Raw genomic sequence first — 17128 nt, 5'->3', positions numbered from 1 at the left:
GGAGGTGTCTAGGTAGATGTGATTTCTTCTTTCCTTTCCATTTGACATTCAGTAAATAAATGCAATTCCTACTTTCCTTTTGTTTTGCATTCAATCGATAGTTTCAATTTCTATTTTTTTCCATTTTGAAAGTAGTTCCGTTAAGCAAATAGTTGCAATTTCTGATTTCTTTCCATTCTGCAAGTAGTTCTAGAAAAACCCTAAAAGAAAAAAAAAACATTTTTCTTTCATGTCGGGTAAGAGTGGAGACAACTTAAGAAACTTTTTGCCAAACACCCCCACACCATCAAACAACCAACCTTCCCTCTTCTTCGATGGCTATGACTTAGAGGAACCATTAGGTGAATAACCAGAGATTTTTGAAGAGCCTATTGGGGAAGAAGAAGAAGAAACCATTCCACCAACTTACACCATGGCTGAAAATAGAAATGTGATTGAAAACATAAATAGAGCTAAATCAGGATTGAGGGTGATTTTCCCTAGATTAACCTCAGAGGACCTTGATACCTTTTTGTTTGAGTTTGTTGTCATCTGCAAAGCTTATTATTATACCTCTGACGACCAGAAGTTGAGTTTGTTCCCATTCACCTTCAAGGATGTAGCCTTGTGTTGGTTCATGGGTTTACCTCAGGAAAACATCACTACTTGGGCTCAAATGCAACAAGCCTTCAACAACATGTACATGAACTATTGTAGTTCCAAACACACCAAGGAGGAAATCTTTAGAATGACCTTGGGACATGGTGAATCTTTGGAATATTATGAGGAAAGGTTCCAACTCAGCTACAAAAGGGCTAGATGCACCCTCGATCCTGAATCACTCAAGCTAGTCCTTCTTAGAGGGATGAAGGAATATCTCCTAGAAACCCTAAGTATGATGTCAAGAGGGGACATCTACCCGTTACCTTATGATGATATCAAGACAATTTTCAAAAATAATTTTGGGGAAGCCATAAAGAAGGGTAGGGATTATCAAGCTTTGGCAAGTTCATCCTCCTCCAACACATCCATCAAAAGTGAAACTGTGAACATGTTGGAAGACTTTAATATTGAAATGTTTCATACCCTTTCTCTCCAAATGGACACCATGTAGATCAAGAGGAACAAGGAGGAAGAAGAAAGAGCCTTAGCTTTCTTTTTCCCTAGATGCACCAGGAGGCACCGTAGAAATGAATGTCCATGGAAACTTATAGAGATATGCTCGGTCTGTGAGGAGAACCACTCCACAGACAAGTGCCCTTATCTGCCTGGATTGAAAGCTGTGTATCAAGGAACTGAATGTGTGACTAAACAAATCTGTTATATCAACCAAAGGATGTCTCAAGGACCTCGACCATACCAATAAGTCATGTAAGGGGCGTCTTATTCATATTACAACCCTAACTAGAATGCATCCATTCCCTCTTGGTGTCCTCCTGCTCATCCTTCATGGTCCACACCTTCTCTCTGGTCTTTTGCACCTCAATACCATTCCCAACCTACAAATAAATCATTTCATCCTTATGCATCCCCACAACCTCAATGGAATACATAATCATAGGGGTGGATGCCCCCATACAACCAATATCTAGCCTGACTGCCTCCACCTATATCGCAACCACAACTCCTTCACCCTGCTCCACCTAAGAAACCTCAGATGCCTTCACAGCCAAATCCGAACCCAAACAACAAATAGCAACAACAAGTTTATAGTGGAGAGACATCCTACCTTGCCTATGCTATGGAAATTCAAGGAATCAACTTCAGGTCTGGAAGAGTTCTTCCATATAATCAACCTTCATGTCCACCTGATTGTCTTAAAGAGGAAAAGGAAGAGAGTGTCCCCCAAGCCAATCCACCTCCTTTTCCCAAGAGATTAATCCATCCTAGCCAGCACACCCCAGAAGATACTGAACTTCTTGGTGAATTGAAAACTTGTGTCTTAAAATACCACTCCTCCAAGCTATCAAGGATGTCCCCATCTATAAAAATTTAGTTAAGGAGAAATGCTTCAAATATCCTTAGAGGAGAAAGAAATAAACCTCTACCATTAATATCATTGGACAACTGTCTGACTTAATGTTGGGGTGAGTGATTTTCTTGAAGTATCTAGACCTTGGAAGTCCTACGGTAGATGTGCACATCGATGGTATCATTGTCCCCCATACCTTAATTGATCTTGGGTCTACCATCAATGTGATGACTAAGGAGACTATGCTTAAACTGAATCTCCAAGGATCATTAAGGAATACTGCAACATTCTTGCAGCTTGCAGACAGATCCACGGTAGCTCCTGAAGGAGCTGTTAAGGATGTGATGGTCTCCATTGATTCCTGGGAATACCTTGCTAACTTCTTAGTTCTCCAACCTAAGACCAAGTTCAATGGTTATCTTCTCATCCCTAGAAGTCCATGGTTAGCGACTGTTGATGCTTACATAAGTTTTAGGGCTAGTGATGAGCCCCAAATTTGGTAACATTTTGGGCTCATTTGGCCTACTTACACTTGCTCAACCCTTCATTTTTCATCACTTATGCATCATTTTTTAGTATATTCATGTTATTTGTAGGAAGGAGGGCAGTCACTATTCCTAGGTGGCTAATACATGTTTATTTCAGGTTTTTTGACATTAAATGGAGCAAAACCACGCAGATGAAGGCAAGGAGACAGCCAAGGTGGCATTGCGGTTTTGTAGGAAGGTTGTCCACAGCCTTGAATGACCTTCCTCGTGATCTCCACCCCAACTCCGAGCTCCAACAGCTATCACCACCGAGCTAGAAGGCAGCCAACGGATTCTAAGGGAACAACAATTTACTTTTAGTTGGTCAGCCAAGCCCCACTAATTTAGGAGGCCAGCTTGGCCCTCATAATGTATAAATATTGAGGCTGTAGCCTTCGATGGGGACTTTTGAACCTTTGTTGCAGATTCTGAATTACGAGCTATAGCTCTGTTTTGCTTTTTGTAAGCCATTTTTGGCATGTTGTTAGACTTATGACTATTATCTTTTAATAAACGGCAGGCAGATTCGAGTTCAATTCTGAGTTCTTCGAGGAGCTATAGCTCTCAGGGTTGGGCCCAACCTGAGAGCAATAGGCCTCCTTTCTTTGTATTGTTACCTTTCTTTCTTTCAACATTATATTTCTTTTCCTTTACATGCACTTGGAAACACAGTTTGCTGAGTTGACTGTTTTGATGTGATTACATAAGTTAGGTTTATGAACACAATTGCTTTCAGTAGTTTAAATTAGAGTAAGGGGATTAGAGTTCATCATAGCTCCCAAAAAGGGTTGATTGCACACTCACTTCCACCTCTGTTTAGAGATTGGGAGTGCAGACCGTGCCAACTACCAAAAACACAGTTTTACATGTTCATGCAAGCTTTAACGTAATATTTCTGTTTGTAGGAGTGTCCATGCATTTGGATCTTGAGCAATAACTCTTTGTTTCAGCACCATGCACGATTTCCCTTTAAACTAAATTGTTGTTCTTTGGTTTCTAATAAAACAGTTAGAGTAGGTTGATGACATTTCGGTTATACGCAAGACAGGGGTGATTTGTTTCATTTACACTGCGCAACACCACTCTATCATTTCCTTATCCTTCTCAGCCATGCCTAGGCCATCTACTTATCTCCCAGTTAGATCATTTGCCTCCCAACTCTTCTATCATCCACGTTGTTTTATCTTTTCGGCCTTTCATTGCCTCTACCCTCCTCTAGACCAACCAGCTTTACACACCCCCTCTCCATCTCATCTCACTGTCCATAAGCCATCACAAGCTCCCCTCCTACCTCCCTATCCACCCATACAGCTCATTCACTCATCCATCACCCAAAACTCCGATTGCAGAACATCCTGTAGAAATTAGCAGACTTCCTGTAGAAATCCTGAACTTCCTGTAGAATCCCCTGCAGACATCCTGTAGAAGCTTGCAAACACGGTTGCCAGGCATATGAACTTTGTGAACTTCTGTGGAATGATGTTAGGGATCCCTTGGACCCTCTCAGAGTCCTCCTGACCTTTTCCAAGCCTTCCTCCCCTTGATCTACCCCTGCACAGTCAAGACCCAGTAAGAAGCACAGTCATAATAACTCCAACAACTTGAGCAAAAATACAAAAACATGTTCTCTTCAGATGAAAGTAGTTTAGGCACATGCATCTCATCTCAATAGAAGTAATGGCATCACTTTTAGAAGTTGCATTCCCACCATTGCATCATAAGGATTAAGCTGGTAGAATTAGGGTTTACTAGGGTTTCCATGTTTTGTTGGCTTTCAGTTCATTCTTGCAAAGTAGGTTAATTTCCTTTGAGATAGCTTTCGTTCATCACTTAAAAAGCTTCTTCTGAGAACATATAGAAGTTGGCTTGAGCCCTAGCGGACTTGTGTCAGCTGACCAAGTGACAGCTGTGACAAGAGCTAGTACTTGTGCATACAGCACCGTCGCTTCCAAGTTTGTTACGAACTACCGGGTTGATAAAATTAGAGAAGGAAGCTCCAGGAGTTGTAGCATTATTGCTACAATATTGGAGACCACCATCTTTTTGGCGCCGTTTCCGGGGAAGCGTCAGAGTATTAGTGATTGTTGCTTTTCTTCTATTTTCCTACTCTCGCCTTCTGCCAAGTAGTTTATTTCATTTCCATTCTGCAAAAGTAGCATAGACATTTCCTGCTTTCATAGATTAACATTTCAATTCCGCAATTTCATTCTTGCAATCATAGATTAGCATTTCAATTCTACAAGCGTAGACTAGCATTTCCATTCCTGCAATTCCATTTGAGCAAAGTAGATTAGTTCTTTCCTTCTTTCATTTCAATTCTGCATTTTCATTTCAGCAAGATAGTTAGTTGTAGATCAATCCGTTTCAGTTTTTGTAGGTACTAGAGAAAAAAAAACAAAAGCAATCAAAAGTCTTTCCATTTCATGCCTCGTAGGAACCGAGATAAAAAGGCAAATTCTTACCCAACACCCCCACTACATCACTGAGTCACCCTTCTCTCTTCTTCGGTGACAGTGATCCAGAAGAACCTATAGGTGAACCTCCTGAGATATACGAAGATCCTATAGCAGAAGAAGAATTAGAGACCATTCCATCTGAAGCTATGGCTGACAATAGAGGAGAAGATGAGAGAATAGAAGGTGCCTTCCCCATCCGAGAGACCAATGGAGACATGAAAATGAAGAACATTAGCCCCTCCGCTTTACCTCACTTCCATGGACTGACTACTGAAGATCCTGATACCTTCCTGTTTGAGTTTGTTGTCCTTTGTCGAACCTATGACTATACTGAAGATGAGCAGAAGCTGAAACTCTTCCCCTCAACCCTTAAGGATGCAGCATTACACTGGTTCATGGGCTTACCTGGGAACAGTATCACCACTTGGGCTCAGATGCAGCAAGCTTTCAATACCAAGTACCGGGACTACTGTAGGTCCAACGAAACCAAGGGAGAAATCTTTCGGATGACCATGGGAAATGATGAGTCCTTAGAGGATTATGAGGAAATGTTCCAACTTAGCTATAAACGGGCCAGGTGCACACTTGACCTTGAATCCCTCAAGTTGGTCCTGCTCCGGGGAGTCCCTGAAGACCTCTTAGATACCCTTCACATGTTAGCTGGAGGAGATATTTACCAACTTCCTTATGAGGACATAAAGACTGTGTTTAGAAACCACTCTAGGGCAGCCCGGAAACAAGGTAGAGGAAACCTCCTCTCAGCTGGTATTCCTTTCTCCAAACATGAGTTTGAAAATCAATTAGAGGATCTCAAAAGTGAGGTGAGACAGACCATTTCCATGCAACTTGATACATTCAGGATCCAGCAGAAGAAGGAAGAAGCTGAGAGGGCCTTGGCTATCTTCTGCCCTAGATGTACAAGGAGACACCCTAAGAACGAATGCCCATTACATTCGGTTGAGGTATGTTTCGTTTGTGAGGAGGACCATCCCACAAATCAATGTCCAACCTTACCTGGGCTTAAAGCCATGTACCAAGGGACAGAAGCCCCCACTAAACCTCTCTATTTCCTCAACCAAAGGAGGCCACAAGGACCTAGACCTTACCAGCAGGGGATGAAAGGGGCACCCCAAGCTTATTATAGCCCCAACCAATCTACTCCTATGCCTTCCTAGGGTCCCCCTGCTCATCCTTCCTGGTCTGTGCCTCCTTCATGGTCTTATCCACCTCAGTACCATACTCAACCCACTACTCATTCATATCACTCACATGCCCAGCCACAGCCTCAGTGGAATGCACCTCCATCGGGGTGGAGGCCCCAGTAAAACACTCCTCCCGCCATTTTGCCTCCACCACCAGTTCAACCTCAACCATTACCTCCTGCTCCTCCAAGGCAACCTCAAATGCCTGCTCAACCGAACCCGAACCCCAACAACAGACAGGCCCAGCAGGTACACACTGGGGAAACATCATGCCCTACCTATGCTGTGGAGATCCAGGAGATCAATCTGCGATCTGTAAAGACTCTTCCGAATCGCCAACCTCCTCCCCTAGAGGACGAGGGAGACAAACAGGAAAGTGAACCAAAGGCTATTCCACCCTTTCCTGAGAGACTAACAGCCACCACACAACCCAACCCAGAGGAGGATGAGCTTCTGGGAGAGCTCAAGCAGTTGTGTGTGAAAATACCACTTCTCCAAGCCATCAAGGATGTGCCAATATACAACAAATTGGTTAAGGAAAAGTGTTTCAAACACCCAGGCAGGCGAAAGAGAGATGCTTCAACCATCAATGTCTTAGGATAGCTGTCTGACCTTATGTTGGGACAAGTCATCTGCCCAAAGTATCTAGATCCTGGGAGTCCTGTAGTAGATGTCCACATCAATGGCACCATCATACCTCACACCTTGATTGATTTGGGGGCTGCCATTAATGTGATGACCAGGGATACCATGCTCAAACTCAACCTTCAGGGTTCCTTGAGGAAGACCTCGACAGTCCTACAACTAGCAGATCACTCCACCGTGACTCCCGAAGGGATTATGGAGTTTGTCTTGGTCTCTGTTGACTCTTGGGAATATCCTACAGATTTCTTGGTGCTGCAACCAAAGGAAAAGCTCACTGGATATCCTCTTATTTTGGGAAGGCCTTGGTTAGCCACTGCAGATGCTTACATAAGTTGCCGTGCAGGAAACATGACCATCAAAAATGGTCCTATGTCCAAGCAGCTAGTCCTATACCCTCCTGCCCAACCCTCCTTAGAGCATGACTTACCACTTTGGTTGGAGGAAGGAGAAGAGGATGAGGTGTACTCAGCACCTTTGTGCACCCTAAACACCACTAGAAGAGACCCCCCAACCGAGGATGACTTGATTGAGACCTTGATCCAGAATACACCTCCCAGTTCACTATCCTTAGAGAAATTGGTGGAGGATGCCCAAGCCAGCACCTTAGTGGATCTTTGTGCAACCAACCCTATCACTCCCAGAGTCAAGAATGTGGAGTTCGGCCCTAAGAGGATGTTAAAGATCAGCTCCTCCATATCTCCTTCTCAGGAAAAGGAGCTGGGTAGTCTGTTGGCCAGTCATCTAGATGCTTTTGCTTGGAGCTATAAGGAGATGAAAGGAGTCCATCCTTCGGTCTGTACCCATCACATTTACATCAAAGAGGATTGTAAACCGGTTAGGCAACCCCAGAGGAGGATGAATCCAGCCCTTAAGGACATTGTCAAGGAAGAATTGCAAAAAATGTTGGATGCCGGATTCATTTACCCCATCTCGGATAGCGAATGGGTGTCCCCTCTGGTGTTGGTTCCCAAGAAAAATGGGAAGTGGAGAATCTGTGTGGACTACCGAGAATTGAACAAAGCTACCAAGAAAGACCATTTCCCTTTACCTTTCATAGATCGTGTTGGATGGACTGGCACGAAAGAAGTTCTTCTATTTCCTAGATGGATTTAGCGGGTACAACCAAATCCAAATCAGCCCGGAAGACCAAGATAAGACCACCTTCACTTGTCCCTGGGGTATCTTTGCCTACCGAGTTCTTCCCTTTGGGCTATGCAATGCTCCTGCTACCTTCCAGAGAGCCGTTTTGAGCATCTTTTCTGAGCTGGTCCATAATGCGGTGGAAATCTATATGGATGACTTCAGTCCTTATGGGTCCAACTTCCAGGAAGCATTGTCCAATCTGGGAAAAGTCCTAACCAAATGCATCGAGATGAACCTGTCCCTTACTCCGGAAAAATGTGAATTCTTGATGACCGAAGGGACCGTGCTAGGCCATACCATTTCTTGCCAAGGGTTACAAGTGGATCCTAACAAAATTGCTCTCATCAAGAAGGTTCCACCTCCCCAAAAGGTAAGGGATGTTCGGAGTTTCTTAGGATTAGCAGGGTATTACAGGAGATTCATTAAAGACTTTAGCAAGCTAGCCTCACTATTGTTTAGCTTGTTGGCAAAGGATGTGGAGTTTAAATGGACTGACGATTGTCAGAGGGCTTTGAATGAATTAAAGGACAAGTTGGTGTCTACCCCAATCTTGAGAGGTCCAAACTGGGCCCTACCTTTCCACATCCACACTGATGCATCGAACAAAGCCATAGGGGCAGCTTAGGACAAGTTGAACAAAAACTTCCGTATGCCATTTACTTTGTCAGCAAAAACTTGTCCAAAGCAGAACTGAATTACACTGTAACCGAGAAAGAATTCTTGGCTGTGGTCCATGCACTGAACAAGTTCCGACATTATATCACGGGTTATCAAACATTTGTACATACTGATCATGTTGCAATTATATATTTAATGAATAAACTAGATGTGAATGCTCGTATTATTAGATGGTTACTTTTGTTGCAGCAATTTGATTTGACTATCGTTGACAAACCAGGTAAAGAAAATGTTGTTGCTGACTTTTTATCTAGATTGCATCTATCTGCAGATGAGGATGGAACAGTGGATGACCAGATGCCTGATGAACATCTGTTTGCTATCTCAGTACTCTCTCCATGGTTTGCTGATATAGCAAACTACCTTGTTTCAGCACAGTTCCCTCCGCACCTATCCTCAAGAGAGAAGAGCAGAATCATCAGAAAAAGTGCCTCATTTACTTGGATCGGGGGCAACCTGTTCAAGCTTGGCCCTGATACAATCTTAAGGCGTTGTGTAAGGGAGGAGGAAGTCTTTGATATCCTCCTCACCTGTCATGATGGGCCTTGTGGAGGACATTTTGCAGCAAAGAGGACTGCCTTCAAAATCCTGCAGGCAGGCTACTATTGGCCCACACTTCATCAAGATGTCAGAAGGTATATCAACCAATGTGACCGATGCCAAAGAATGGGGAAACCGACTCAAAGGGATGAGATGCCCCTCCAACCTCAAGTGACTCTTGAGCCATTTGAGAAGTGGGGTATGGACTTTGTGGGTCCAATCAACCCTCCTTCGAGGCAAAGGTCTTACATCATTGTGTGCACTAACTACCTGACAAAGCGGGAAGAAACTAAGGCAATCAAAGCAGCAACAGAAGAAAAGGTGGCTGAGTTCTTGAGAGAGAACATCTTCTACAAATTTGGCTACCCAAGAGAGCTAGTCACCGATCAAGGAAGCCAGTTCACATCCAACTTAATTGAAGACCTACTAGCTCATCACAAAATCAAGCATAGGACTTCCACCCCCTATCATCCACAGGCAAATGGGCAAGTGGAAGTCACCAACAGAGCATTGGAAGGCATTTTGACTAAGGTGGTGAGTAGCAGTAGGAAAGATTGGGCAGATTGCCTGGTTGAGGCCACATGGGCTTACAACACCACCTGGAAGACCACAACCGGCTTCACACCTTATGAGCTGGTCTATGGGAAGAAAGCTTTGCTGTCCATTGAATTTGAATACAACACTTTGAGGATGGCAGCTCAGCTGGCCCTAGATCTCAGCCATGCACAACAAGAAAGGTTATTGCAGCTGAATGGACTGGACGAGCACCGAATGCAAGCCCTCCTTCACTCAGAAGTGGTTCAACTTCAGAGAAAGGTGTGGCATGACCAACACCTCAATGACAAGCAATTCCAGCCAGGAGATTGGGCACTGTTGTATGACTCCAGGCACAAAGATTTCAAGGGGAAGCTGAGAACCAGATGGCTGGGACCATATGCAGTGGAAAAATGTCATGACAATGGATTTGTTCTTATTCGAACCATTGATGAGGAGGCCATCCCCATGCTTGTCAATGGGCATCGACTGAAGATCTATAGGAAACCTCTCTCAAGACAAGAGTTCATCAAAACTGTGGAGAAATCAGTGCTGGTCATAGAGAAGGGTTCTGCCTCTGCTTTGGGCATACCCTGAAAGATCAAAAAAAAAAAAAAAAAAAAAAAAAAGGAAAAAAAATAAAGATCCTTGGGTGAAAACCTTTCTGAGGCTCCCAAGGCAGGCGGTAGGGGTGAAAACCTCATTGAGGCACCTCTATTGTCTTTCAAAAAAAAGGGATTTGAAAAAAGACCCTTGAGTGGAAACCTCTCTGAGGTGCTTAAGGCAGGTGGCAAGGGTGAAAACCTCATTGAGGCACCCCTGCTATCTTTCAAAAAAAAAAAAAGAGAAGAAAAGAGAAAAGAAAAAAAACAGTAAGCAAAAAAAGACAGGGACAACAAGTTTATAATGTGGAAATGCATGCAGGTTGCAGGTGTTCTATGAAGGAGAGGAGGTCTCTCAACTCAAAGTCAAGGATCCTTATCATGCTGCCAGGAGACCTCACCAGCACCTCCTCCAAGAATACTCATCTTCTCCAAGGTATGGGCACGATTTCATCACAGCTTAGTCTTCTACAGGAAGTTACAGACTTTCTACAGGAAGTTCTGTATTTCTACAGGAAACTTCCTGTAGAAGTTTTGGACGGCCCAGAACTGATTATATGAGGAGATCTAACGACCAAGGTCCGGTATGGATGCATGCAAGCTACCATTTTCTCCCTCACACACTGCCGTCACCTCCTTCTACCACCCCTGTCGACATGCAGTGAAGATACCTACACAATCAAAGCAGATCATTGAGTTATCAAGAGAAAGAAATTTTTAAATGAAAAAAGACGCTGAGATGCCATGCCATACCCATCCCAGCTATCCAAGAGCCCTGTGAGCGTGATCGTGAGGCCACTGTCTTCATCGTGCAGCATACACCCGAGGAGGAAAAACTGCTACAGGACATCCTGCAGGAGTCCCGTAGTAGTTAAGCCAACTAGAGTGTACACCATTCAAGCGCCTGCAACATGCAATGAAAATGCAGGCGCATGCAGCCGAGTCATAAGCTTCGTCGTTAGCGGCCTGTGAATAGGAACCTCCAGGCCTGTGCAATCAAGCAGCAGTAAACAAATCTACTCATCATCGTCCAAAAGCCCGAAGAACCATGTTGCGGCCGCACAGGTAAGTGACTCGCCCTTTCTTCCGTCGAATTGCATGAATTTTACTTTGAAATGTTTGCAAGTGTGAAGTGAATGGGTTGAGCGGTCGTATGGCCATTCGACTAGCCACGTCGACTAGTCAGATGGTCTAGTCGGATGGTAAACGATGGTCGTGGCAAAAGGAATGGGCAGTGCACGCATGAGAGCCATCCAGTTGGGGAGAGGCACGTTTTAACCGAAATGACAGCGGCGGATCTGCGGGGAATGATGCGGCAGTAAGGGAACTTGCAGAAGAATGATGGAGTGACGTCGTCCAACGGTCCGGCAGGGACAGCTCACCCCCGCGCCACGGATTCCGCCGGATTCAAATCTAATCGGCTAGATTGCCACCCCACGCATTTATCATTCGCCGTTTGAAAGTCGAGTGAGCATCCGAATTCCTCTGAAGCTCGACACTCCAAGTCTTCGGCCGTTCAAATGCCTGTTAAGCAGCACAGAGAGCGCAGACCCACTGCAGTATCCTCCAGAATTCGTGCGCTGCTTCTACAGGAAATTGGGTTCCTCACGTCAAAAGGTGGCGGATTAAAAAGGTAAGCCTGAACCTTCCATGCAATTGGTTTCGAGGGTGGCAGAGTCGATGTTCTACAGTTTGGTCGTAAAAAATTGCAATTATTGTCTGCCGTTTGCATGAATTGTCGTCCTACAGGATGTGAGTATAATTAAGCCGTGTTAAGGTCATCGGGAGATAAGTTTTCGTGAATTGTATGCGTGACAGAGGCGTAATTCTACGCTCTGTCCCAGTAGGCCAATTTTCTTCCACACTTGCCACCTCCAGCTAACGCAACAGTTTTTCACCATGCCGGGTGGGTTCATCAGAAGGGAACCAATTGACTCAAAAAAGCTAAGAGAGAATCTTGAGGTGGTGGAGCTATTCACGCAAGCGCAATGGATGTCGTTCTGCGAAAAATTGCAGGGCTATGACGATGAGGTGGCAGAGGAGTTTTTGCAAGCTCTGAAGTCGAAATCCAAAACATTGGCCACCATCAGCTTCAAGGGTTTGAGCCTCAGACTCACCCCACAATTCATCAGCCGAGTTACTGAGCTCCCAATGGGATTACCATGGGATAAAGAAGAAAGGAAATTGGGCCAGAAGGCTAAGAAGGAATTCTTCCCCCCAGAGGAGGAATTCTCAGAAGATAAAAACGGGGTTCGTAGAACCAGCGTACTGCCACTGTGGAGTGAAGTTAGCCTTCAGATTATGAAGTACATCACCTGCGAAGGTCGGTTTAGCATTGTATATGGGTACCATTTTCGGTTACTCACGGAATTAAGGCATCAGATGGACCTACTTGTAGAAAACAAACTAAGTATCCCCTACTTTCTACTACAGTCTATGATTGAATGTGCCACCAAGTTGAAAGAAGGCACACCAGACCAGGTAGCCCACCATGGACTCATTAAACTCCTCGTGGAGGATGCGCTCCACACATACAAGGTTCCTCTCTCATGGGAAGCCTTAAAAAATTTGACCAAGGATGGTGACATAAAGATGTTGACCGAAGAGCTCGGTTCATCTAGCAGTGAGGAGAGGGAGTCAGTGCCCGTAGGGAAGAAAGAAAAAGGCCAGAACCACGACCACGGAGCAAAAGGAAAAGCAAAAGAAGAAACAAGAGAAAAAGGGTGCCAAAGAGAAGGATGACACACCCATGTTGACGGCCAGAGAGAAAAGATTACAAAGCAGAGTGGACAAGGCTGAGCAGGTCCACGTCAGCAAAGGCACCTCGACAGCAGCCTCGACCAAGTCGAAAAGTAAAACACCCTCAGCAAAGCAACCTAAAGTGGTGCCACCTGTCTCTACAGGAAAACCGAAACCGGCTTCTACAGGAAGCCCGAAATCAGCTGAAAAAGGGCCTTCTACAGGAAGCCCGAAATCAACCGAAAAAGGGTCTTCTACAGGAAGCCCTGAGAAAGCGAAACCCAAGGAGAAGAAAGCTGACATTCTTGCAAGGGAGGCAGCAGCTGTGCTGGCCGCCCTCAGTACACCTCCTAAGCCCAAGGAAAAGAGGAAGAGGGAGACCCCTCTATATTTTAAAGCTAGGAGAAGTGTGAGAATAAAGACGGGCAAGCCACAGCCTCCGTCCAGCAGCCCAATCACTATAGATGATGCCCCTACTTCGCCCAAGGAGAGGTCCCCCTCAAGGATATCAGACACCTATGAGAGGGGGAGCCCGAAGAAAACTACTTGGAAAGAAAGGTTAGACCAATTAGCTTCAAAAGCTCAGCTACAGGATGCTGAGGATGCTCTACAGGAAACCTTAGCCCGACTTAAGGAAACAGAGAGAATGGAAGGAGAAGCACCCTCATCACCACCGAGGGAGGGCGAAGTAGAGCCACCAAAAGAAGTAGAGAAAGAGCATATTCCAGAGCCTAGCCCTTAGCCAAGTCTGAGTTCATATTACAACTTCTTAGAGGCTGGCAAAATTATACCTCAGAAATTCACTGTGCCACTGTTCTTTGCATTGGAGGAAGAGAGAGTACGTACATACACGTGGATGAAAATAGCCAAGTCAAAGGGTGTGGCGGACATAGGCCCCTTGGAAGAGCAGCTCAAGGAGGCCAAAAGTGAACTAGCCATGGCTAAACACGTGGCAAATTGCCAACGAGTGTTCCTACAGGAAGAAAACGAAAAGCTTAGATTGCAGCTACAGGAGCTGAGGACAGGAACAGGTACATCCTCCGGGGACACCACAGCAGAACAGCAAGGAAAAAAGGAACTGTAAACCGGTCTTGGGGAGCCAACCTTGCATCTACAGAAAGCAGAACAGCAAGCACAAATTGAGGTGCAAGCTCTCAGACAACAGCTGCAGCAGAAAGAGGCACAATTGGCCTGCATGGCCAGTTGGGCCATGGATGCTATACAATGCAGACAGCCGGCCAAATCCTATGGCCTGTACCTGAAAGACCAATGGCTGCAATTTCAAATCAATACCTTGGCGCAAAGAGGTATCTTTCAGCTCCAAGACCCACAACAATTCACTGAATTATGTAGTACCAGCTCATCAGAGGATAAGGCCAAATTAGCGGAGTTCTACCTCCATAATTTGGCCCTGCCTAATGTAATTTCATGGGATCCCAATACGGCCTTAGGAGATATGCAATTAATGGCATTTGCCTCATGGTTGAACCATGAGGACAAAAGAGCAGCAGAAGCCAAAGCGATCATGAACCGAGAGTTGAATGAGCCCTTGCTAATTCGAGCAGAACCAGGGGATCCAGTTGCACTAATCTCGGCACACCAACACTTGTCCACTGACCCTCAAGCTTCATTGAGATATATGGATCAGCAGGCCCAAGCCATAATGCATTTTGAGGACATGGAGAGACTGTTAGGAGACAACGTTGTCCAAGCTTGCACCCGCCGATGGAATACATTGGCCCACAGTCTAAAAATCAGAGAGTATCATACCCCAACTCGGATGAGGGAAACTCTAGTATGGGTGGCCGTCTATAAGAAATCCATGAAAAACCTCTAGGCCAGCTGGATTGGCCTCAAGCTAAGCCCACCACTACTGCTAGGATTGATGGAAGGCAGCACAGAGAAAGATTATAATGAACAGTGGGAAGAGGTGAACAGAAAGGCTGGGTTCCATATCAGCAAGGAGGACACTACTACCGAGGCTTGGGATGTAAGGGTGGCAGTAAAGGCAATGAAGGATGAGGAGCTGGACTAGTTGCTCAAGGATGAGCAAATAATTTAGCTGGGGGTGATGATGAGCCCCAAATTTGGTAACATTTTGGGCTCATTTGGCCTACTTACCCTTGCTCAACCCTTCATTTTTCATCACTTATGCATCATTTTTTAGTATATTCATGTTATTTGTAGGAAGGAGGGCAGTCACTATTCCTAGGTGGCTAATACATGTTTATTTCATGTTTTTTGACATTAAATGGAGCAAAACCACGCAGATGAAGGCAAGGAGACAGCCAAAGTGGCATTGCGATTTTTTAGGAAGGTTGTCCACAGCCTTGAATGACCTTCCTCGTGATCTCCACCCCAACTCCGAGCTCCAATAGCTATCACCACCGAGCTAGAAGGCAGCCAACGGATTCTAAGGGAACAACAGTTTACTTTTAGTTGGTCAGCCAAGCCCCACTAATTTAGGAGGCCAACTTGGCCCTCATAATGTATAAATATTGAGGCTGTAGCCTTCGATGGGGACTTTTGAACCTTTGTTGCAGATTCTGAATTACGAGCTATAGCTCTGTTTTGCTTTTTGTAAGCCATTTTTGGCATGTTGTTAGACTTATGACTATTATATTTTAATAAAAGGCAGGCGGATTCGAGTTCAATTCTGAGTTCTTCGAGGAGCTATAGCTCTCAGGGTTGGGCCCAACCTGAGAGCAATAGGCCTCCTTTCTTTGTATTGTTACCTTTCTTTCTTTCAGCATTATATTTCTTTTCCTTTACATGCACTTGGAAACACAGTTTGCTGAGTTGACTGTTTTGATGTGATTACGTAAGTTAGGTTTATGAACACAATTGCTTTCAGTAGTTTAAATTAGAGTAAGGGGATTAGAGTTCATCAGAGCTCCAAAAAAGGGTTGATTGCACACTCACTTCCACCTCTGTTTAGAGATTGGGAGTGCAGACCGTGCCAACTACCAAAAACACAGTTTTACATGTTCATGCAAGCTTTAACGTAATATTTCCGTTTGTAGGAGTGTCCATGCATTTGGATCTTGAGAAATAACTCTTTGTTTCAGCACCATGCACGATTTCCCTTTAAACTACATCGCTGTTCTTTGGTTTTTAATAAAACAGTTAGAGTAGGTTGATGACATTTCGGTTATACGCAAGACAGGGGTGATTTGTTTCATTTACACTACGCAGCACCACTCTATCATTTCCTTATCCTTCTCAGCCGTGCCTAGGCCATCTACTTATCTCCCAGTTAGATCATTTGCCTCCCAACTCTTCTATCATCCACGTTGTTTTATCTTTTCGGCCTTTCATTGCCTCTACCCTCCTCTAGACCAACCAGCTTTACACACTCCCTCTCCATCTCATCTCATTGTCCATAAGCCAGCACAAGCTCCCCTCCTACCTCCCTATCCACCCATACAGCTCATTCACTCATCCATCACCCAAAACTCCGATTGCAGAACATCCTGTAGAAATTAGCAGACTTCCTGTAGAAATCCTGAACTTCCTGTAGAATCCCCTGCAGACATCCTGTAGAAGCTTGCAAACACGGTTTCCAGGCATCTGAACTTTGTGAACTTCTGTGGAATGATGTTAGGGATCCCTTGGACCCTCTCAGAGTCCTCCTGACCTTTTCCAAGCCTTCCTCCCCTTGATCTACCCCTGCACAGTCAAGACCCAGTAAGAAGCACAGTCATAATAACTCCAACAACTTGAGCAAAAATACAAAAACATGTTCTCTTCAGATGAAAGTAGTTTAGGCACATGCATCTCATCTCAATAGAAGTAATGGCATCACTTTTAGAAGTTGCATTCCCACCATTGCATCATAAGGATTAAGCTGGTAGAATTAGGGTTTACTAGGGTTTCCATGTTTTGTTGGCTTTCAGTTCATTCTTGCAAAGTAGGTTAATTTACTTTGAGATAGCTTTCGTTCATCACTTAAAAAGCTTCTTCTGAGAACATATAGAAGTTGGCTTGAGCCCTAGCGGACTTGTGCCAGCTGACCAAGTGACAGCTGCGACAAGAGCTAGTACTTGTGCATACAACACCGTCGCTTCCAAGTTTGTTACGAACTACCGGGTTGATAAAATTAGATAAGGAA

The sequence above is a fragment of the Pinus tabuliformis genome, chromosome 6, assembly GCF_031772625.1.
Source record: "Pinus tabuliformis cultivar Carrire ecotype Pingquan chromosome 6, CPIR1, whole genome shotgun sequence".
NCBI classification, from domain to species: domain Eukaryota; kingdom Viridiplantae; phylum Streptophyta; class Pinopsida; order Pinales; family Pinaceae; genus Pinus; species Pinus tabuliformis.
Note: the sequence above shows the minus strand (reverse complement) of the source record.